Below are 25,421 nucleotides of genomic sequence, written 5' to 3'. Positions count from 1 at the left end.
TGAGCAAAGCTTCTTTATTAGAACTGCACGCCTATGGAATTGTCTTCCATTTTCCTGCTTTCCAGCTGATTACAATATGGTTGCCTTCAAGTCTAACGTAAACAAGCTTTTGATGAGCCATTCCATACAATTTAACAAATTTACCAAATTTCCATTACTAACGATTACTATATTGTCCAATTTCTACTGTACACTCTTTAACCCTTATCCTCGAGTGGCCTCAAGGCCTTGATAAGACGTGATGACTATGTAAAAAAAAAAGAAGGAACGCAAAGGAAAATTATACTTGGTTATACTGTATGCCAATGTTTGATTCGAGAACTCGTTGGCGTGTCTAATTAGCTGTAATGCTAGTCATGACATTTAGCGAATCTGTTATATGAATCATATGATCAAACTATCCTCTATAACAGGTGTGAGCAAAGTGTTCATTGCAAAGTCGACATTCAACGCGTAAGTCTTAGTTCTGATGATCTCAGACGAAGATCAAATCTGAACAGTATAGGGTGATGTGCGCAGAACAGGAGACTTTGTTGGTTTGGTCATATTCAAAGAATAGATGAAGGTCAGTAGATGGAAAATTGTTATGCTAGTCAAATCAGAAACTGTCCAACACATGTCAACACATAAAACAAAAGAGGAAAAAAGGGACAATAAAGACAAATGCAACACCCACACAAAGAGCCTACTTTACACGTGTAGAACATAATCCAAGAGTTAAGCAATCGCTTTTTCAAAGATCCTATGTAAATATAAAAAGTATACACTTAATTTATATGAGTGCTTACACAAGCTCGTATTGTTTATATATATATATATATATATATATATATATATATATATATATATATATATATATATAGTGTATCACAAAAGGGAGTACACCCCTCACATTGCTTCCAATATTTAAGTATATCTCTTCATGGGAAAATACTGAAAAAATGATTTTTTGACACAATGAGCAAATTGAAATAAATAGATAGCTAAGTGAGATTGTTCGATTAATTACAAATTACGGCTAATCACAACATTTAAAACACTTTTTTCTCTCACATATAGTTTAGTCACAGGACTAAAGTATATTTCAGCAGGTTTTGTGCTATTTAAAAAGTATATAAAAGAAAAGCATTTCATTTTGTTTTAAATTCATAAACACTGATATACAGTGTATCACAAAAGTGAGTACACCCCTCACATTTCTTCACATATTTACGTATATCTCTTCGTGGGACAACATTGAAAAAAAAAATGAATTTTTGACACAATGAAAAGTAGTCTGTCTGCAGCATATATAACAGAGTTAATTTATTTTCCCCTCAAAATCACTCCAAATATAGCCATTAAAAGCTTAATTCCTGGCAACAAAAGTGAGTACACCCCTTATAAAAAGTTGTCAACTCTCAATATTTTCCGTGGCTACCATCATTATCTAAAACTGCTTTTACTCTCCTGGGCATGGAGTTTACCAGAGCTTCACATGTGGCCACTGGAATGCTCTTCCACTCTTCAATTAAGACATTCACAGAGCTGGCAAATATTTGAGACTTACGCACCTCCACCTTCTGGTTGAGGATGCCCCAAAGATGTTCTATTTAGTTACAGTCTGGAGCGATGCTTGGCCAGTCCATCACCTTTATCCTCAGTTTCTTCAGTAAAGCAGTGGTTGTCTTGGACGTATGTTTTGGGTCATTGTCATGCTGGAACATTGCTCTGCGATCAAGTCTTTGGAGGGAAAGGATCATGTTCTGCTGCAGTATTTGACAGCAAATGTTGGAGTTTATGTTTCCTTCAATGGAATGTAACTCTCCAATACCTGCAGCACTCATGCAGCCCCAGACCATGACATTCCCACCACCATGCTTGACTGTAGGCATGACACGCTTATCTTTGTACTCTTCATCTGGTCGCTGCCACACATGCTTAAGGCCATCAGAACTAAACAAATTAAATTTCGGCTCATCAGACCATAGGACATGGTTCCAGTAATCTATAGGTTTTGTTGACATGTCTTCAGCAAACTGTTTGCGGGTTTTCTTGTGTATTGCCTTCAGAAGAGGCTTCCTCCTGAAATGATAGCCTTGCACACAAATTTGAGAAGTACAAAGATAAGTGGGAATGTCATGGTCCATTGAAACCCCTGTGTTTATTAAAGAGAGTTCGATGGAGGACATAGTAGGTACAGAGTATGTTTATTATACAAACATTATTGGACTAAAACTGTTTGCATAATAAATATACCATATATATACTGGATATCAATTATAACACACTGCTTCTCGTTAGATCATTTTATATAGTTAAGCAGTGTTGAATCTGATCAGTACTAAATGGATGACCATTTGGGAATACCAGATGCTCTATGTGCTCTCCGTGTGTGTGTGTGTGTGTGTGTGTGTGTGTGTGTGTGTGTGTGTGTGTGTGTGTGTGTGTGTGTGTTATAGAAGATCAGAAGAACATCGGTTTCAAATCAGAATAAGTGGGGCCCTATTATTGGTTGGGATTACGTAATCAGAAACATAAACAGAGGTTGAAGAGAGTCCAGCACAGGAAACCAATTATATGACACCTTTGTTTAGATTTGAAACCAATACTACCAATGTTGGTACGATTTTCTGTAAGACATATATAAATTAATATTATACTTTCTTTTTAATCATCGAGTACTCTGCTAAGGTACTCTCCCATTAACCTCACACACATGTGCACATACACACACACACACACACACACACACACACACATGCAGAGAGAAAGAATAAAGAAAAGGAACAGTCTACTTTGAATAAAGAAAAGGAATGGTCAACTTTAGTGCAAATGCGACATACCAACTTCCGGTTGTTGAATACTCTCTCTGACTGTTTACTGTAAATGCCGGCCGACATGATCTTTATAGGTACTTAATTTGTAGTACTTACCAACAAAACAAACGCCCACGTGTTTGTGCCTTGTGTAGGCATGCGCGACAACAAAACTTGGGTTTTTATAAGCGGAAGTCTCGAGGTTGTCAGGAATCTCCGGGCGCATGCGCAAGAGGAGGGATTGAGATAGTGGTATAAAAGGCAGGTCGAGTGAGAAGGTTGTTGTTGTCATTGGACGTTACAGTGACGCATGAATTAGCAGGTGATTAAGAGGCTGTCTTTTTTTTGTGTCAAGTCGCGCACCTCGGTGAAAATCATATAAGTCGTGTACCTCGGTGAAGGTGAAGATCATATAATTCTCTTCAATTCTTGTGTTATTGCCGGTGAACTGGAGGAAAGATGTTAGCCTATGAAGTGAAAGGTAACTGGATCTTCCAACCAGCAGTAATTATTACTTCCTAGACTGATGATTGCGTAACGAAACACTAGTGTCCGCATGAATAAAAATAATCGTTAATATTTATTTGAAAAGTGTTATAGTTTATATATATATGTACATTTATGTAAAATCTATAGATCTATGCACACATCTTGCTTCCAGAATTTTTCATTTAAGAATCGAAATATAACCATTAAGAAGATGCTATTTATTTTCATATCACTAACGCCAAACACAATCAATGATTTTATCGCTGAAAACTTTTATGTACGAAGATAATGTTTTATTATGCAAGCAAATTCTGCCATGTTTTCTCATATCTTTCGCTTTCTAGCTTGAATGCATTTCTATACGTGATCTTTGATATCACACAGTGTCTATCTGATATTAAACGATTCCCAACAACAGTTATTTCATTTTAATAAATTCTCTTTGATGCATTTATTAAAAGCATGATGATAAAGGCATTTTAATAAATGCTCTCTGCTAAAAATCTGTTATCGTTAAATTCATTAAAAATTCCTTGGTTTAATTACATATCTTTAACATCTTATGCACATCTTCAAGTAAACATTCAAACTTGGAATCTCCACCTAATTTTTCAAACTTCTTCTTATGTTCAAATCTGCCTGCGTTTAGAATTTATTTACTTAGAAATTTGGTTTTTGTGGATAAATCTGCTAGATATCGAGAGAGTATACCCACTAGTATATAATTTAGTTAATTGAGATGCTGTTAAGGGTTCGATATGGAGAAGCCTTTTCAGTGATGTCGAACTTCTAATAACATTTCAGGAAGAAACCAAACTTGAACCGTAAACGAGACGGGTAGAGAATAAATCTCTCTCCTGCTTACATGGGAATCTCCCCTTCTATGGCACTCCCTCTCCGTTCAGAAACATGCTGGCTCAAGTGGAAAGCACTCAACCGTCTGAAAACAGGGGCGATCAAAATTTGTTATGACCAGATGGGGCTGCTAAACTGATTCAATCATTTGCTAAAGTTGCCAGAAAAACGGTTGATTCATTTTAGCCCTTCACAAAGTAACGAAATCCTAATGCAGTCTTCTACAGATATAAGACTCGCCATAAAATGGAATACTGCTGCCACATCTGTGAAGGTGCTGCTCAGAGAATTCTTTCTTACCTTAGCAGAGAACAAAATTGAATATGCAATTTTTAAGGGTGAACTCAGCATTGAACAACACTTGCTGCTTGATCACTGGCTGATTAGAGTCTACCGACCTGAACAAGCTGCACCTCCTTCGTGGAGTTGAACCAACAGTTTAACAACTGAAGCCAAAGATAGACATTCTCAGCAATACCAAACCCTTAACAACATCTAAAAAAGAGACCAAACTTCGGCCAGGCAGTCTGAAAATACTGCCCCTGCTCTTACTGATATGAAAATCCATTCTTCTGAGGCTCTCCACCTAGTTCAGTGGAAAGTACTCAACCTCCTGAAAACAGGAATTGGTTGATCAAAAGTTGCTATCAGCCCTTGAAGCATCTTAAAGAATGCAACAATAATACAAAGAACTGCATAAAAAAGTATGAAACTATTGTATGACAACATGCTTCACAAATACATAAAAAAGAATTTGAGAAAAACACAAACTGAGAATCGTATAGATCGTATAGTCGAGGTTAACTTGATCATCATAATTAGTGGTTTCAATTGCTCTCTCTCTCTCTCTCTCTCTCTCTCTCTCTCTTTGTCTTTTTTACACACACACGCACACACACACACACACACACACACAATATATATATATATATATATATATATATATATATATATATATATATATATATATACACGAGGGGAGTCCAATAAGTAATGGCCCTGACCTACTTCCAGTTGTCTGATCTTGCTGAAATTTTGCATATGCAATAATTTATATCTCTACAGGTTATGTGGCAAATTACAGCTCTGAACTAATTGCGGTTTCTGTTTTACGGGTGTTTGAACTAAGTCAGGTGTGAAATGGAGCCTGTTAAATGTCGAGAAGTGATCCGGTTTTTGTATTTGAAAGGACGCACACCACAGAAGACTTTTGATGAAATGAAAGAAACTTATGGTGATAATGCCTCATTATATGATTTTGTAAAACGCTGGCATCGTGAATTCAAACATGGCCGAAAGTCTGTGGAAACAGCTCCCAGACCTGGTCGCCCCCACTTCTGCCATTGATGAGGCACCTGTCCGTCAAGTTGAGGCTGCCATTTTGGAAGATCGGTGCCTTACTATTCACCAAATTGCCTAAGATGTCAATATTAGTACAGGGTCTGTGGAAACTATCATTCATGAACATTTGCATATGCATAAGGTGTCTGCCAGATGGATTCCCAGGTTGCTCACACCATTCCAGAAGCGAGAACACGTCAAGTGCTCGAGGATGAATTTGGAGATGTGCGAAGAAGATGAGTCAAAGTTTTTCAAAAGACTGATTACACAGGATGAAACCTGGATCCATCACTATGATCCAGAAACCAAAGCCCAGTCAATGCAGTGGAAGCACTTGAACTCACCACCTCCAAAGAAGGCAAGGGTACAGTCCTCCGCTGGCAAGGTCATGTTCACAGTCTTCTGGGACCAGGACGGAGTAGTGATGACAGATTTCCTGGCAAAGGGTACAACAATTACAGAAGCCTATTATGCTTCACTTTTGAGGAAATTAAGGTAAGGTATCAAAATCAAGAATCAGGACAAGATCAGCAAAGGTATCCTCTGACTTTCACCTATTCCCAGCCATGAAGTTGTTTTTGAAAGGAAAGCGTTTCCCAGATGATGCAGCCTTGATTTCTGAAGTCACGTCGTGGTTGGAGGACCAACCTGGGGTGTTCTACAAAAACGGTCTCTAGAGCTGCATCAAACGATGAGAGAAATGCATAACTCTGGGTGATTCCTATGTAGAGAAAGACTAATAACTGCGCCAAGTTTCGTTGCTCTACTGCTATGGGAAGTGGGTTAGGGGCATTACTTATTGCACGCCCTTCATATATTCTTTATTGCAAATAGCTTCAGGCACCCAAATCCATAATTCTGCCTCTGATAAAAGATCACTTAGTTACCCACTGTTCCTACTGACACAAGAATCCATTCTTCTGAGGCTCTCCAACCTTATTCAACAGCACACTATGTTGAGTGGAGAGAACTCACCTCCTGAAAACCGGAATTGGTGGATCAAAAGTTGCTATAACTAGATGGGACTACAAAACTGACTGAACAATCTGTGAATGTGGAGAGGATGTCCATACAATGCAACACTGCCTTGTCTACTGCCTAAGCAGTTCAGGTTGAAAATGCCTTGAAGTACATATACAACAATAATACAAAGGACTGCATAAAAAACGTGTGAAACTCTTGTATGGCAACATGCTTCAAGGATACGTAAAGAAAAATGTGAAAATAACACAAAATGAAGATCGTGAACAAGTCAGGCGAGGTTAATTTGATTATCTCGAGTTGAAAGTTGATTTGACAGTGGGAATGTATTAGAAATAGGTATGACGTTACATGGCACAAAGAGAAAGGGTGATGTAAAAGACAGTCTGACTGGAAGTATGCATGGCATCGAACACGGACTTACATGGGATGACAAGATATAATTAATTAGTGATTTAAATTTCTCTCTCTCTCTCATTCTCCTTCTTCCTCCGCTGGTGAATGATTTCAAATGAAGATCATATTGAATAAATAATCGTTATCTTCCATTAGCTTTGAATAGAGTTACTGCTTTTGAAAGTATTAATAAGCAGTTTTAATTACAGGTCAACATGCATTTAGTCTGGGAGGATCATGCAGAAGCGTGTACAGTAGTTAAGGTATGAATAAGAGTTTGTTAATATTTTATTATTCAAGATTATCCAAATAGTGGTTTCTTATTCAAAGAAGGAAGATAATCTACAGCAAGCTGGCTTAAAAACACATACTGGAAATAAAATTAAAGAATTAATTTCATTTTACGGATTTTGCTAAGTACATGTAATAAAATAATTTCACTTTTTACTAAAATTTTACTTGATAATTTTTCGTAATTTTTAGTATACACAAATTTCTCTCAAGATACGTAAAAGTATTCTTGGTATTCGTACATAATTTTCCATAATTTTTAGTTAGTCTTGTTATTTGTACGTAATTTTCTATAATTTCCGTATAATTTTCAGTAATTTTTAGTATACGTAAATATCTTTTCATGATACGTAAAATTATTCTTGTTATTGTCAAAAAGAATTCTTGTTATTGTCAAAAAATATTCTTATTATTGTCAAAAAATATTCTTGTTATTGCCAAAAATTATTCTTGTTATTGTCAAAAAGAATTCTTGTTATTGTCAAAAAGAATTCTTGTTATTGTCAAAAATTATTCTTGTTATTGTCAAAAAGAATTCTTGTTATTGTCAAAAACAATTCTTGTTATTGTCAAAAATTATTCTTGTTATTGTCAAAAAATATTCTTGTTATTGTCAAAAATTATTCTTGTTATTAATTTTTAACTGACAGATTACACCTTTGTACTCCTTTAAAGAAGCGCCACATTCTGATTTGGACAAAACATTTTCTCCTAGGAATCAAGAAAAGTATAAATCAATTTTAATTTAATAAACTATCGGACAGTGCCAAGTATGTAAAGCTAACATCCTATAAAGCTTGTACTTTGTATAATGAACATGCATTGTAATTTCAATGTATAGTTTTTAAATACGTTATCACTAGCTGTGATCATTCTTTCATTTGTGTTATTTTAATCGACAACATCTAACTCTTTTAGATAACAAGTGTTTTTGGTACCGAAAAAAAATTTCTTGGAGTTATAAAGTGATTATCTTATTTGTAAATAGTTCATTAGGTTTTATCAACTTTCATGTTGATTTTAATGTGCACAATTTTAGCTTTTTGTTTGTAGAATTTCACACCTGACCGTTTCCTTCCTCAAAGATTAAACTTCCTTTAATAAATAGAAGTTCTTCTTCTTCTTCTTCTTCTTCTTCTTCTTCTCCTCCTTCTTCTTCTTCTTCTTATTATTATTATTATTATTATTATTATTATCAAAAATTGTTTTAAAATATGTTTTTCAATTCTCTGATTTAAACTTTTCATGCATATTGTTAATCCACAAATAGTAACAATGTCATAAATTATCATAAATTTTGATTTGAACAATTATATTTGTTTTTTTTATAGGGTTCGGGGACATCGAGGAAGACATTTTGTATCCATTATTAGCAGTCTATCCCGTAAATTAAATAAAATAAAAGGTTTTGTCCAAAATTTCGTGCAGATTCCTGAGTTTTTTTTTGTTTTTTTGTTTTTTACAGGAGATAGGAAACAACATTAGGGTGGAGGATATCGTTTCAATAAAAATATAATTAAAGTATTTTAGTTACTGAGTGTACGTTTTAGACACGTGAAAAGACATGTGGCGAAGAAAGCTATTATTTAATGGAACATATTAAGTGACATCTGAGGATCAGAGGTGACCCCAAAACGAAAGTTCGTGAAACTTCTAAACAGATATATTATTATTATTATTATTATTATTATTATTATTATTATTATTATTATTATTATTATTATTATCACAAGCAATTTTCACACAGGTCATAAAGGAGATCTCCTTGCAGACAATCTGTGGTGTTCCTGGGTGACAGTATTCTCCACCTCTTCGCCAAGGAAGAATGGTTTAATATTCCTGTTAATGTGTGTAGGGACTTAGTAATGTCGTATAGAAAACGTCTGGAAGCTGTTATTAAAAACAAAGTCTTTGCAAGTGGCTATTGATAAAGGGTGCCAATAAATTTGAATTCGTCTGTTTTTTGTTATCATTAATAATATTTATTTTTAATATGTTATAATAAATTAAAAATGTTTCAGGAGATCTGTAGATGGTCGATATAAATGTTTACCAACATTAATAAAAAAATAATTAGTGAAAAAATGTTTTTTTCTCCGAAAAACGTAAAAATTTAAAAGGTGCCAATAATTTCGGCTTTAACTCTCTCTCTCTCTCTCTCTCTCTCTCTCTCTCTATATATATATATATATATATATATATATATATATATATATATATATATATATATATATATATATAATGTAATAAAGTCGGTCAACTTAGCTTATACGCGCAGATCGTCATATAATGATTAGATCACTCTGACTGACGTTAAAAACATTTAATAAGAATTAATGTTAAAATTTCAACTGTATCTCTCGCGGTTAACGGTAACCAGATTATTCGGGTTCTTACTAATGAAGCCAGACATGACTTATGCAGCTTCAATATTCTTGGTCCCTGTAACGCTTCTTCATGTTTTGCCTCTGCAGCAGTTTGTCTGGCCCACACATATGGTTCATGTGTATTAATCTCCGCATCCAAGAGTTTTTCTTAATATTTCAGCAGTTTTCATTATTGTTATTCATTGTATCTTTGCAGCCATTTCTTATGATTCCAATTTCTCCCATTCTCTTTTTTTTTTTTTTTTTTCTTAATTTTTTTATTATTATTATTATTATTATTATTATTATTATTATTATTATTATTATTATTATTGCTGCTGCTGCTGCTGCTGCTGCTGCTGCTGCTGCTGCAGCAAGGTGTAGTGGACTGGCCCAGAGAGAGTACCACAAAAGATAAGATCGTATGGGACTCCAAATATATTGGAAAATGTGTAAGAAGGTCGGGGTGAAGTGTGTTGGAAAATGGTTTGAGGGTGCCCGATGAAGTGAGAACAAGTGAGGATGGCAAGGTAGAGGTATGGTGGGACAAAAGTGTCATGAGGACCAAGCAATTGGAACATAATCGTCCGGATTTGGTCGTCACTGACCAAGTCTAAAAAAACTGGCAGATTATAGACTTTTCAGTACTCTGGGACAGTAATGTGAGAAAGAAAGAGAAATGGAGCAGTTATGTTCCATTGGCCTTGGAGATAAGGCATATATCCGGGGGTAAAACACAAATAATCCCGGTCGTAGTTGGTACACTAGGAGTAATATCAAGTCGTCTGGAAGTACAATTGAAAAATCTACAAACCCCCGATGTTTTAGGTTGCCTCCAGACCTCTTCTAGTGTAGGTACCACCAACATCCTTAGAAAAACCCTTGATCTTTGAAGCTCCTGGTTTGGAGCCGGGATTGAGGGAACTCCTCTGGAAATGAATGCCATACCTTTCCAGAGAGACGTTGATAAACGAAATCAGAATTATTATTTTTATTATTGCTCACAAGATTAAAGCTTCAAGCTCCAGAAGAGTATAACTTTACAGCTGAATTTACCAAGTACTTTATCCAAAACGCGACTAGTATGCTTTTTAGGAGCCTTAAATCTATTTTTTGCTTTTAGATGTACATTTTTACTACTTATTACTAGGGCTATGACAATAGCATATTCTTTTCATTGGTTTCACCAGTAATATATCCGACACAGTTAGACACAATTAATCAACCGAGGATCACATCACTCTACATAAAAAACATATAAGATATCAATGGATATATACCTGAGAATAAAAACACGGAAAAGAATATGCTGTTTTCATAGTCTTACTTATCATTATACATCGCTACCCATTGTAACAAATTACTATATATATATATATATATATATATATATATATATATATATATATATATATATATATATACACAGAGAGAGAGAGAGAGAGAGAGAGAGAGAGAGAGAGAGAGAGAGAGAGCGGGAGAGAGAGATTGCTAAGGAACAGAAAGTGTGTGTTTTGGTGGTTGCATATATATATATATATATTCAAAATGTAAGTTTATATATTAATATATATGTATATATATATATATATATATATATGTGTGTGTACATTTTGAATTTATATATATTCAAAATGTAAGTTTAGTAAGCCATATATATATATATATATATATATATATATATTCAAAATGTAAGTTTATATATTAATATATATGTATATATATATATATATATATATATATATATATATATATGTACATTTTGAATTTATATATATTCAAAATGTAAGTTTAGTAAGCCATATATATATATATATATATATATATATGGCTTACTAAACTTACATTTTGTATATATATATATATATATATATATATATATATTCAAAATGTACACACACAGACACACATACACACACACACATATATATAAATTCAAAATGTACATACATGTCTATCTATATATATATATACGTACATTTTGAATATATATACATATTCAAAATGTAAGTTTAGTAAGCCATATATATATATATATATATATATATACACATTACATTTTGAATATATATGCATATATATTCAAAATGTAAGTTTAGTAAGCCACACACATACACACACACACACACACACACACACACACACACACACACATATATATATATATATATATATATATATATATTCACAATGTAAGTTTAGTAAGCCAATTATCTGCAACCACCAAAACACAAAGTTACTGTTCCTTACCATAATTGAATTCATATTTTCTAAACTGATTTAATAGGAAATTCATGATAAAATATAATTAAGCAATTGCTGCGCTATTCGCCACGTTTCCTTCCACAACGTCACTGAATTTTTGCGTTCTCTTTATTTTCTATGCTTTATTATTTATTCTTAATCTGGGCGTTAATAAGTTTAATTAGTTTAGCAGTTTGAGAAATAAAATATTTATGATGGCTTTTTGAAATGGTGCGTCATGGCTTTCAAGGCAAATCTTCCTTACCATAATGATAGACAGCTTAATACAATTTGTATAAAACATTATTTTCAATAAACATATTTCGTAGAGATATTTTTAATTGTTGAAAAAAGATTTTTCAATCTTTTGTGTAAAAATTAAAGGGATCTCAATGGAGGAGGTTGTATTTGAGAAATGTTAACTTTTTATATAATAATTAAAGGGATCTCGATGGAGGAGGATATATATGGGAAGTGTTAACCTTTTATGTAAAAATTAGAGGGATCTCGATGGAGGAGGACATGCATGGGAAATTGTAACCTTTCTCTAAAAATTAGATTTCGATGGAGGAGGATATATATGGGAAATGTTAACCTTTTATGTAAAAATTAGAGGGATCTCGATGGAGGAGGACATGCATGGGAAATGTTAACCTTTAATACAAACTTTATGCATTAATTTTTAGTCTGGATTATATGATTTATGCGACCTGAAATGCTCAAGGATTTTTGGATTCATCGGACTACTGTTCTCATCTTGAGTGTTATTTTCACTACCTTTCAGTCAATGTAACCTCCGACCTTCTTCAGGTGTAACTTGTCGAACTCAGGAATCTTTTTTGTAAACTCTGAAATTCTTTTGTTAGAACTCGGGAATTTCAAACAGGACTTTCTATTTAATCAACGGTAGTAGCATGCTCTCATTCTGTCAGCCACAATTGGGTAGATATCTTAAATAATTCGCAATTGTACTGAAATGAAGCAGTGTTTACGAGTGCCATCTGGCACATAAAACATTTTAAAGAACTGCTAACTATCAACAAAAAAGAAAACTTCGAGATAGTATGGACATGAGATGCGAGCCAGTGGTTTATTAAGACAATTCTCCAGGTGCAGCAAAGTATGTTCACTAATACATTTTAGTGGGGCAGGTTATCTCAATATTCTATGAGAATCTTTCACTTAGTGATACAAGCAACAACAAGAATTGGCACATATGACGTTCAGAACAGACATTTTAAGAAAAGAACATTAGCCACCAGAAATTCTAGATGACTGCCAGTTTTCAAGATGGCAGCAGACGCAAGCTTAACAAATTTCAATTTTGGTGCTTGTATCACCAAGTAAAAGATTGTTTCAGCAATCTTCCCCACATTGTCTAACAAAGACTAACACACTCGGGTTCATTAGTATCGACAAAATGGTGGTGACGTTGAGTTCTTCGTAGACGTTTTAATTCGAAGGTGGTTTTGAAGCCTTTAAATTGGCCAATATAAGGTAATTTTGAGCTAGAATTAAAGAGTTCAAAACAAAGTCAAGGATTACGATTTATTCGTCCTCCTAACGCATGATTAAAATTACATCTCGAGGAGTCACTGATCTACAAAAGAACAATTCTATCTTAAATCAATCCAGCGTATACTTCTATTATCTCTCTGAATTTTGTTGATGAGGGTTGATAATGTATATATTAATATGATAGCAGGTGGTATTTATTTATTATTTATTTTATGTGTCACGCTTACATCGTTGTGGATCTATATGACATGGAAGGGTGTATATAAAATGTTCTTTTAATGAATGTGTGTATACAGAGTGTATACATGGCCTAACTGGTTGTCTCTTGTTTAGTAGTGGACAGGTTGTAAATAGAAGTTTCGTTTAGGTGTTTGATGTTTGCCTGTCAACATAATTACATAAACATATATACATTTGATGACATACCTGTCTGCTATTGTTTCCTGGAAGTTCTTCAGCCATTCTTGGGAAACAGGATTCTGTTTAAACAAAGACGCTGCATGGCAGACCAAGACGCTATATATTTTTATATATTTTTTATTTCTTCCAGGTAGTCGTCATAACAGAAGAATGATTGACGATCTTGGTTTGGGGGTTAGTTCTTCTACGTCTCACGTCTGAGACCTCTCCTCCTCCCCCTCGTGAGGGGCCTCCTTTTCAGATAATCTTCTTCTTTCAGCATCTTCAATCACAGGAACACGTGACAGGCAACACGTCCTACCGGTCAGCTGTTCAGACACCTTCCGGTGTAAACTTGATCAGTTCACCGAGTTTGACACGTTTTGACATGTTTTGATAAACTTATCAAAACATAGTTTCATATCTTTTGTTTACTTCGCAATTTAGATAGATAGATAGATAAATAGATAGATAGATAACAGATAATTCTCTTTTCTGCTCAGCCAACTATACAACAGGGACAGTGCAGGGTATAAGGAGAAGAGGCAGAGAAAGATGGATGGATAACATTGTAGAATGGATGGTAGACAGCTTTGCCACGACACTAGCTCTTGACCACAAACGACAGAGATAGTGGCAACAGGTGCAACGACTCCAGAGGGTTAATCAGCTCGTGAATCATGAGTATGGCACTTATACAGTATGGGACTGTTAAATGATGGGGGGGGGTATGAGATCAATGATTTCGACGATCGTTTTTATAACCACAAGTGAGCAACCGATGAAAAGCTTCTAAAGTTACTATAAAAATGGTCGAATTTTGGATTCAATCAGTTCACCGCCATCTTTGTTACTGGCAATTACACTCAGGATCTGATCTGAACTGCACTGCTTCTATGCCGCCATCTTTGTTACTGGCAATTACACTCAGGATCTGATCTGAACTGCACTGCTTCTATGCCGCCATCTTTGTTACTGGCAATTATACTCAGGATCATACTACACTGCTTCTTCACTGCCATCTCTGTTCAACATAATGTCTCAACACTTAATGAAAATCGCATTGCATGTAAACATCCTTTCATATATTTATGTATCAGGCAAACATAAGTACCCTAACCAAAAATTAGGGAAAATGATCAAGCAGAATCTTAATTAAAAGTAAAATTCAATTTTATCCTATTTTGTATGAGTAACTTTGGCGTGTTCGAAAGATTTACTCGAAACAGGGGAGGTAACTCTTTTGTGAGGTTGTAACGTAACCCCATCCTTTTTGTCCATATTAAGAATAGCTATAGAAATGGTAACGTTATTATTTCTAATGCCATTCTTTACATGGGGAAGGAAAGAGGGTTCACGTTACGACTTCATAGAAGAGTTTCCTCCCTTGTTTCAGATAACTCTTCAAACTTTCTGTAATACGATAAAACTACAACTGACGATAAAACTCAGTTTTACTTTTAATTAAACTTCTCGATCATTTTTCCTAATTTTTCGGGTGAATATTTATTTTTAACTGATGTGTAGAATTTTTACTTAGAATACGAATTTCAACTGTGCTCCATACTTCCAGAAACATATTCTCAAGCCATAAAATGAAAACACGTTTTACATGTATTTCACACAGAAATCTAGAAATCAGATCTAAAGAAATCAGTTCTTCAAAGGAATTTTAATCTCTTGTGTTTCTCTGTGACTGTTCTGTTCTGATAAATAGAAACTAAATATTGACATGCAAGTAATTGTCTTGATCGACGATCAAGAGCCTGTGTTCATAACGATGATACGGGTATGTAATGATTAATGCATGCCGTGCACAACCAAAACTGATTTTATTGTCCTGCTGCCTTTTTCTTACCAAAGAGAAGTGGCTAGTTTTTCTCTACCGTTATTTTCATGGCAGGTACTCGTCTGAGCTTCATTCTATGGTTTACCCTTGTAAAACTGTGACACTATAGGCCAACGGTCACAAGAAATATCTTGAGAACAATATTAATCTATAACACAGCAACCCGGTTAATAACATGACTAACAAACCTACGTGTTACATAAATGTTTTGAAACGGCACCAGATTGTAACAATAGGATATGAAAATATGAGGATCAGTAACTTGAAGGGTTTTTTGTCAGAGTTCAAGAATAAAGGCGTTCCTGGGATATCGGGTATGGCTGGCTTCTCCAATCTTCATGCTCGTAGTTCCTCTGGCTGGAATTGTCTTCAGGTTGGATGCCCTTTTCTCTACCCTGCAACCTCTCTCCCACAGAAGAGATGTTGCGAGCCTATCCTTGTTTTATCGTTATTTCCATGGCAGGTGCTCGTCTGAACTCCAATCTCTGGTCCCCCCTCGCCAATCTTTCACAAAAAACACCCGTCTAGCTGAATCCACTGTAAAAAATTTCCCCCACTCTATATCTGTGCCTAAATCAAAACGTGGATTCCATGAACAAAGCTTCTTTCTTAGAACTGCACGCCTGTGGAACTCTGTTCCGTCTGCCTGCTTCCAACCGGACTACAACTTGGATGTCTTCAAGTCCAACGTTAACAAATTCCTAATGAACCGCCCCCTTAAGTAAACACTTCATCAAATCTCCATACTAACGTAATGTACTTGCAATAACCCTTATCCCTGAGTGGCTTCCGGGCCTTGATAAGTTGTGATCACTGTGTAAAAAAAAAAAAAAAGTTCCTCTGACTGGAATCATCTTCAGATTGGAGTTCCTCTGACTGGAATCGTCTGCAGGCATCGTTTCAACATTTAAGGCAGAACAGAACAGACAACGCAACACAATTGCAATATATATATATATATATATATATATATATATATATATATATATACTAGCAAAAGTACACGTCGTTGACTAAGTTCAAAAACAGCCTACAGAAAATGGACTCTGATTTATGAAAGTATGATAGGTTATGAAAAGGAAGGGTTGTAAATTTGGGTTGAATTTGGGGGTATCAAAACCAAAGTAAAATATGATGAAAGTAAAAATAAAATAGATAAACCCCATAATTTATTATACCATACCTGTTCACACTCAAACACTTATCACAATATTCTGTGGATCTATATTAAAAAACCTTGTTAAACTTTGTGACATATTTCCATTCTATGGAGGTCAGGTGCGAACGAACACCCCCCCCCCATAATTTTATTATATCCTATTTCTTCAAACAGAAACATAATTATCAAAGTATACTTACACAGATAGATATGAAAAGTCTTTATTAAGGTTTGTGCCTATTTCCATTCTATGGAGGCCAGGCGCGAACGCAAACCCAACAATTTTATTATACCATCCCTATTTAAGTTAAAACATACTTATCAAAGTATTCTTATGTACATCTATATCAAAAACACTTGTAAACGTTTTTTTTTTAAATTTTTAAATTTTTTATTTCCATACTTTGTGGACGAGTCGCGAACGCAGACCCCACAATTTTAATGAACCGCTGTTCTTCCAGATCAAACATACCCATTCCTGTGTCTCGACACATCTATCATTATATGTAATCAGTTTTTTAAAATAGTCAACCATATAGGAGACTATTCGTGACCAGACACACACACACACATAGACACTCATCTTTATATTATATTATATATATATATATATATATATATATATATATATATATATATATATATATATATATATATAGAGAGAGAGAGAGAGAGAGAGAGAGAGAGAGAGTAATTTATAAAATATATATGGCGATTTAGCTACACTGAATATTCTGCGTTTCATCCACTATAGGATTCGTCAGGCTTATGCGCGAATTCTGTGGTTGCTTCTTGTTTTTATATATGTTGAGGATTTCTAGTTAGCCAATCAGCTTTCTAGTATCTACCGCGCCCCTTCCTATCAGCCAATGGGCATGCATTTTATCGAACAAAGGATCTGTTTTAGAACTAGGTTAGTGGTTTAAGGTAGATCTTTTCCTTCCTTTTTTTTTTATATATATATATATAAATATACCTATGTGTACACACATACATGCACATATATATATACATATATATATATATATATATATATATATATATATATATATATATATGTGTGATCGTTTATGTATATTCATGTTTATTTAATTTATTTATTTGTTTGTTTTCTATTGTTATTGTTAGTTTTAAAGCTATTTTGTATCGCTATCCTAGAGTAAGTTTTATTTTGTGAACACAGTTGTTTGCTATTTCTCGTCTACAGTTTAATAGATTTTGAGGTTCTTTAAAGTACAGGATAGCAAATTTTTCATGGAGGCATAATTTACATGGGTCGTCTAAATGTCTGCACATGGTAGCTTGTCTCATTATTTTCCATTCGACTACCGGCGAATGTCCACTTTCTTTAAGTTCCCAGCATTTATTCGCTAGTGTTGTTTTTTAAAAAAAAAAAAACACCGTATAAAAAAACACTGTATAAAAAAAAAAAGAAAATCGTGAAATAGCAAATGTGGTTCCCCTTTTCAGTGTATCGCTTCACACGACCAACTCACACCCCGGCTACTGCGGTGGAGAACCACATGACCATTGGCACGAAATAGTGCCACAAATATTTACAACAAAAACTCGTCAAGCTGCAACCAATCTCAATAGTTTCCGTTCTTTCTCTATTTCTAAATTAAACAAACCTTTCATGAGCAAAGTTATTTTCTTCGAATTACCTATCTGTAGAATACAACATTGCAGAGCTGCTTTCCAGCTGACTACAACAGGGTCGTTCTCAAGCCCAATGTAAATAAATTCTTGTTGAAGTGCCCTCTTAAATAATCAAATTCTGCCGAATTATCGATATTATTAGTAATTATCACAGTGTTGTCTTAGCTTGACTCGAAAAAAAGTTGAAACTTTATGGGGCATTGGGATCAGCTTCGGAAAAATTGGGCCTATTTTCTGATGTTAAAAACGATTCTTTTAATTGTCTTTTTTTTTGCTTGTTTTTCTTTAAAACTTTATTTTCCATTGTTGCAACTACTGATAAACTGATAAATATTTATTGATTGGAAACTAAAATCCATAGATCAACCATACATACTATTGTGTCGTGGAACAACAGTGAAAATAAGAACAATCAAGTCGAGGTTCGGTTAAGGAACAAGTGTATTAACAATAATGTACAAAGATAGGAAAGCGTGTATATCTGCTGGGCACTCGGCTAGCACTTGAAGCGCAGTCGCATCTCTCTCACCGGTGTTGGAATCACTAGCACTATCGGTGTAAATTCCTCTGTTCAAGGAAGGCCGATATAACGCATACACAAACGTATTTTTACATTTGCGAAAATATATGCACATATTGCATGAGCATTTAACGGTAACCGAAATATTACCCTCCCTCCCTCCAAAAAATAAAACAACTCTATAGCTAAATATTTAGAGGTTTAAACGAATCAGAATCGGTGATTTTATCGGAATCGGAAATTTAGAATAAAATCAGTAATCATATCGGAATCTGAAAAATAATTGAATCGTCCCATCACTACACCCTTGTAAAAAGACACTGGTCTAATAATACGGACTGATGACCTGAGTGTCCCAAGTTTAAATCTAGTTTGTTCCACAGAAATCACTTTCACTTAGGATGTTGGCGACCTTCATGTGGTCCCTCATATAAGTACCTGATGTCTTATTAGAAATAATTCTGATTAGAAAAATGTTGGGGAAACCAAGGTCAACAATAGAATGTTCAGACTCTTACAGTATTAATATATCCCAAGGGAATATAATCAGTATAAATTAATCGGATGAAATGAGACTCAACACAGTAAGTTATAACTAGGGCTGTGACAACAACATATTCTTTTCATTATTTTGACTCTTGAGTATGTATCCGTTAATATTTTATGTTTTTATATAGGCTGATGTGGTTCTCGGTTGATTGACTGTGTCTTACTGTGTTGGATATATACTTGAGAGTCAAAAGAATGAAAAGAATATTCGGTTAAGTTTATCTTCCGTATCCCTGTGTTTACAAAGTCATTTGGCGGAAGTGACGCCCGACAAATTTTTAGCTACGGATGACCAAAAACTGCATAGAATGTACCTTTTTTTTTTTTTTTTGAGATGCAAATGTAAAAATAGAAGTTTTATTCAAATAGTCTTTATTTGAACTCAATGGACTGGGATTTTTATATTTATGAATTGGTTTTTCCCCATTAATATGTTTTTGAACTGTTTTATTTTTTATCAAGCAGAAATAGAACTTTTATAATAAAATATATATTATGAACTGTTTTCCAAATATCAGGTGTTGATAATTTTTATAAATAATAAAGTATAAAAATACAACTTTTATAATAAAAGTTAGGTAAATGTCGATATCGAAAATTTAAAATTTAGTTTTATTTAAAAAAAAACGAGGTGTTTTTTTTCCAATTACATTACAAACTTTATTTGAACTTTTTAACAAACTCTTATATAAATAAAAAATAGACTTTATAAGATCTTTTATAATAAACTTTTAAAAAATTTATTTAACAAAAAGTTTTTTCTGACATTTCTAATGTATTTTAATCAAACATCATAAAAAACCGTATCCAATAATAATATTCCCCAAATAATTATCTTTGTTTATTTGAACTTTTACTGCATTTGTTAATGTGTTCTTAATTGTGAAATCACCGTCGAAAACTTAAGAAGTCACATAAGACAAAATCTCGTTACAAAAATCTCATTTCGAAAAATAGATGTTGTATATTTTTATTGTAAATTGGTTTATCATTTTATTGTTGAATAAAATTTCAAAGTGATAAATGGAGAAAAAAAAATACCTTGAAAAGAAAAAACACCTATTTTTTTTGTGTTGTTTTTTAGTAAAACTAACTTTAATTTAAACATTAACCGAATATACTGTTGTCATAGCCCTAGTTATAACAAGTTTATTGTAAAACCGTACAATGTAATAAATAATATATTGACATATATATATATATCCTGAATTCCGTAGTATGAAAGATTAACTTATTCCCCGCCTGGTTACTGCTTTCTAGGAGGATCTTCCACTATATCACCTCCCCACCTCTCCGAGCTAATTTTTTCCTCAAATTTTGTTTTCAACATTTCTGGTTTTTTTTTAGGATTAAGGCGCGGCCGTTTAGTCCTCTTCCATTTTCTACTACTATTTTTACCCGCAATTACCCACAATACATTGTAGTCTTCATTGCACTGTAGAGAACCTAATTGATTTTATTAAATTATTTTTTATATATAATCGCTTGCATTAAAGTTTAAAATACAAAAATCAAGTATCATGCTTCAATTCTGCTCTAAACAGAAACATTCATTTTGAACGCGCCCCTGTCATATCGAAGTACTCACTCTTCATTTTATATACTTTATCTTACTGCTTGTGTGGTGATAATGGCTTGAATTAAGTTTAAAATGAAAAAGTCATGGTGCAATTGTGCTTTAAGCAGAAACATTAATTTCGAGCGCGCCTCTGTCATATAAAAGAACCTATTGTTGATTTTGTATGCCGAGCTTTTCAGTCTGTGTAGTAATAAAACTTCTCAAATGCATTTGTGATGTTAAGCAGTGTAAAGTGTTCATTTTGGTCAAAATCGCCTGGTTACTCTTTCATCAGTCTATGTTGATAATATATTATCGATACTTATTGAACACATTCTGATACAACACATATCTAAGAACACTGCCAGGCACATAAAGTATCTTTGTGGGAAATTTCATAAAAATCAGTCCAGCAGTTTTCGAGTTCATAAGGAACGAACTGACACACAGAGTAACACACACACAAATTTCTTTTTATGTAATTGTAGAGATAGGTAAAACGATTTTTAAAAATAAACGACTGTAATTTCAAAACCTACATGTGAGTGCAGAACGATTGATTGACCAACCAGCATTATTGCAGCATCAGAGCACAAGGCCTCTTGCATTCATCCCAACTAAATATAGACCAAATTCCTCACACATATATAGAAGCAGCAACACCAACCAAAATAATTCGTATGAGAGACAGAGATTATCTTGAAAGCAAGTGAAGCATAATTTGAAAGATGAGCAGGAAATTTCACTGCTTCGTCATCAATAATATTGAATATAAGCTTATTCCTCTGAAGAATATAATCAGATGTCTGTCTGAAAAATAACAGGACTGGTATACTGTGTGATCTATGAGCAAAAGAAGATGATCTTTAAACTGATGCTGCACCCTTCTCCGTCTATCTATTGGATTGGCCAAAAAACTTTGTTCTTTTTTTTAAGTGGATATTACTGCAATATATTTATGCAATATATATTTTAAGTGGATATTAATGCAATATATACATTACACACACACACACACACACACACACACATACACACACACACACTCACACACACACACATATATATATATATATATACATGTATACATATATATATATATTTAAGTGGATAGTTATGCAATATATACGCTCAGTTTGGAAATTTTGGGGACGTCTGCAATTTGTCTGGTTGTCAAACAACAATCTTGTTCAATTATAGCTTCCACTTGGTCAATGGTGATCATCTTTGGCTGACCAAATCTCTTACCAAAAAAATTTTATGCTTCTTAATATTAGCATTAGAGCTATAAACAAAAATGAAGAAAAACTTTTATATTGTACCTACTTGTCACGGAATGAAGATTGCATATTCCAAAAATCATAAAATTTGATCAAGTAGTTTTTTTTTTATTTGCAAAAAACAAATTTGCCGTTTTTCACTGATAAGTAACTGACGAATCCCTATTTCCCGAGAAAACATAATGAGGGGAAGTAATCAGTGATTATTTTGAGTTTCACGTGCATTAGGGGTTTTCTGCCTGTGTCCACTGATTTGTTGATTTCATTTTTTTTTCACCCTCATCAAAACAGAGTAAAATTTTATTTTCTTGAACAAAATAAAGCTACTTGATCAAACTACATGATTTTTGGAATCTTTCATCTTCGTCACATGACTGATACATACATCATACAGACTTTTCTGTATTTTTAAAAATTTTAATTGCTGCCATAAGTGACAATTTGAATACACACCAAAATTTCCTTTTCTAAATCAAATAAACCATTTCTGGCCCATCTGTTCTGTGTATTAAATAGAGAGTCCTGTTTAAAATTCCGTGCAGATTCCTGAGTTCTGATAAAAAGATATCAGATTTTAATAAAAAGATTCCTGAGTTCGACAAGATACACCTGAAGAAGGTCGGAGGTTACATTGACTGACACGTAATTAAAATAACACTCAAGCTCGTCGTACACATGAAATATCTTTATGCAGGTTTCTGTAGCTTTTTTTTCTTTTTCTGTTATAAAAAACAAGATATCGGTAGTGCTCTGCTTGATTATTAATTTCAAGGCCTGAAATAAAAAAAAAAATGCAAGAACCCTTCTACTTTGGAGCTTATAATACACTGTTGTTAAAATACTACACCCAATACAGGGATTGAAAAATAGGAATATGAAATGCTCTTTAGTAGACCGGAAAGATGACATTCAAAAAATGCACAAATTTTTCGTCTAACCCATTATTTATATACTAGCAGGACCCGTTAACCAGCGTTGCCCGGTGGAAGCATGCTCCCCTCCTCCTTAAAAATTAAACTATGATTGTTTTTGATAGCCAATCCCCAACATCCTAATGTTAAGAACATGTTTTGGAATAGACACCCCTAACCTCGTCATGGTAAGAACATGTTTTGGAATAGACACGACCAACCTTGCCATGGTAAGAACGACTTTTAGAACAGACATCCCATTTTGTGAGTTGGGGTGGGAGCTGTCCAAGTACATGGCTCAAGTTCAACCTTGATATATGTTGTCAGCATACCCACCTGCAAAGACTATAAACCACACAAAAAAAATATTGGGGTGGTTGGCAGTGTCGTACGAAGTGAAGTACACTTTTTTATCGTGCGTGTGTAGAACAGTGAATTACAGTGCGTAATGCATGTCATTATATTTCGCAAACTACTTGCGTAGATGGAAAGTAGTAAGAGTATGCGTTGTGTATAAATTCAGTAGCCAGTAAATGACGGCATAGACACAGGAAAGCAGGAAAATGTATAAATTCATGCAGTGAAGGATGTTTTCATGAGAGGACTTATGGAATAGAAGGTGAAATTGGAACTACTTCCTCTGTAGATTATGATGTTGATAATGATGTCACTCCTAGGAATAAATGTAATGTTTTAATGTTACGAATTAATGTGTCTAAAATGTTGCTATATAGTTAAATAAAGTAATGGCTAATAGTGTAAGCATAATAAATTTGTATGGGCCATCTGTTGTTGTAAACCTACGGTATTTTGGTCCAGAAGGGAAAAACTGTGCCCCTTTTATTATATATATATATATATATATATATATATATATATATATATATATATATATACAGATAAAGCTATGTATGTGTATATGTTTATATATTTCTATGTATATGACTCACTCTTAAACTAATTAACTGATTGTTATTAATTTTGAAACACAGATGCTAGGCGTAAAAATGGGTAACGTGGGCTATATGTATTTTAATTTAGTTTTATGCAGTGGGGCTAAGAGAAGGTGGAAGAACCTCATGAAAATTCACATACATCCGATTTTTGTGAAATTTTAACAATAAGTGTCAGACATCAGTTAATAAATATTCCCCAAATTTCCAATTTTCTTTGGAGTATTTGCGAAAAGAGGTTTAGGAAGCAGAACCTCCTATTTGAAAATTCAAATATTTCAAATTTGCATTAAATTTGATTGATAGTCATTAGATACCAATTACGCAAAATTATATGAATTTAAATTTCTTCTTTAGACACCAATTACGTAAATTTATATGAATTTACATTTCTTCTTAAGACACCTTATGCTTAAGCCTTAAACTTTAGACATTTTGATCAACATTTGAATAAGAATTCTAGAGATAAGGTTTGTTAGCACAGTTTCGTGCTTTTAATCTATGTGTAGATACATAAAACTGGTGTCAAGCTGTTTTGTTAGGGGATTGATTCATTTTACCTATCATGAGACAGGTATTCCTTTACTTCCAGTTTGTATAATCTGTATGTTCATGTACATTACAAACCTGTTATAAAATAATCTCAGTCTTCTGCTCGTCTGAGTAATCCTACCCATCAAATGTAAAAAAAATTAAATCAATTTATTTTCTTTTGCCAGAGTTGTTTCCCTTGATCTGATTTAAACGACAGTGTTTTTTTCTTTGTGTTATCAAAGATGCATTCAAATGAATGTCAAATTTGAGTGGCTGACAGATCGATAACCTCCATATAATAATAATAATAATAATAATAATAATAATAATAATAATAATAATATAATTGTCGCCTAGTTCTTAATTCTTTTTTTTTGCCTTCAGTATTCACCATACACAATTTAAATTTTTTTTTTCTGATTTCATCCAATTTCAAACTCTGAGGTCAACAACTGATCTATTTCCTGTTTCTTGCATTTTTTTGCTAGTTGTGTTTTTTTTTGTTTCCTTATGTCATTTTTCATGCTTTGTTCATTTTCTTCCCAAAATAATACATTTTTTTGTGTAATGAAGCAGAGTAACAAGAAAGTAAAAAGAAAGCAGGTATGCAAATCGGCAAGTGTTCATGTGCTGACGTCATGTAAAGAAGAACGAGAGAAAAGGAAAATAAAAATACACCACGTGATCAAGAGAGAAGAAAAATGTATCAGGAAAGATGGACTTCTGAAAACCTATCTCTGACCAGGTTTTTATTTATCCCTCTTCTACTCA

The sequence above is a fragment of the Euprymna scolopes genome, chromosome 13 (genome assembly GCF_053919585.1).
Source record: "Euprymna scolopes isolate OS-2025 chromosome 13, ASM5391958v1, whole genome shotgun sequence".
Lineage (NCBI taxonomy): Eukaryota > Metazoa > Mollusca > Cephalopoda > Sepiida > Sepiolidae > Euprymna > Euprymna scolopes.
This window is presented reverse-complemented; position numbering follows the sequence as displayed.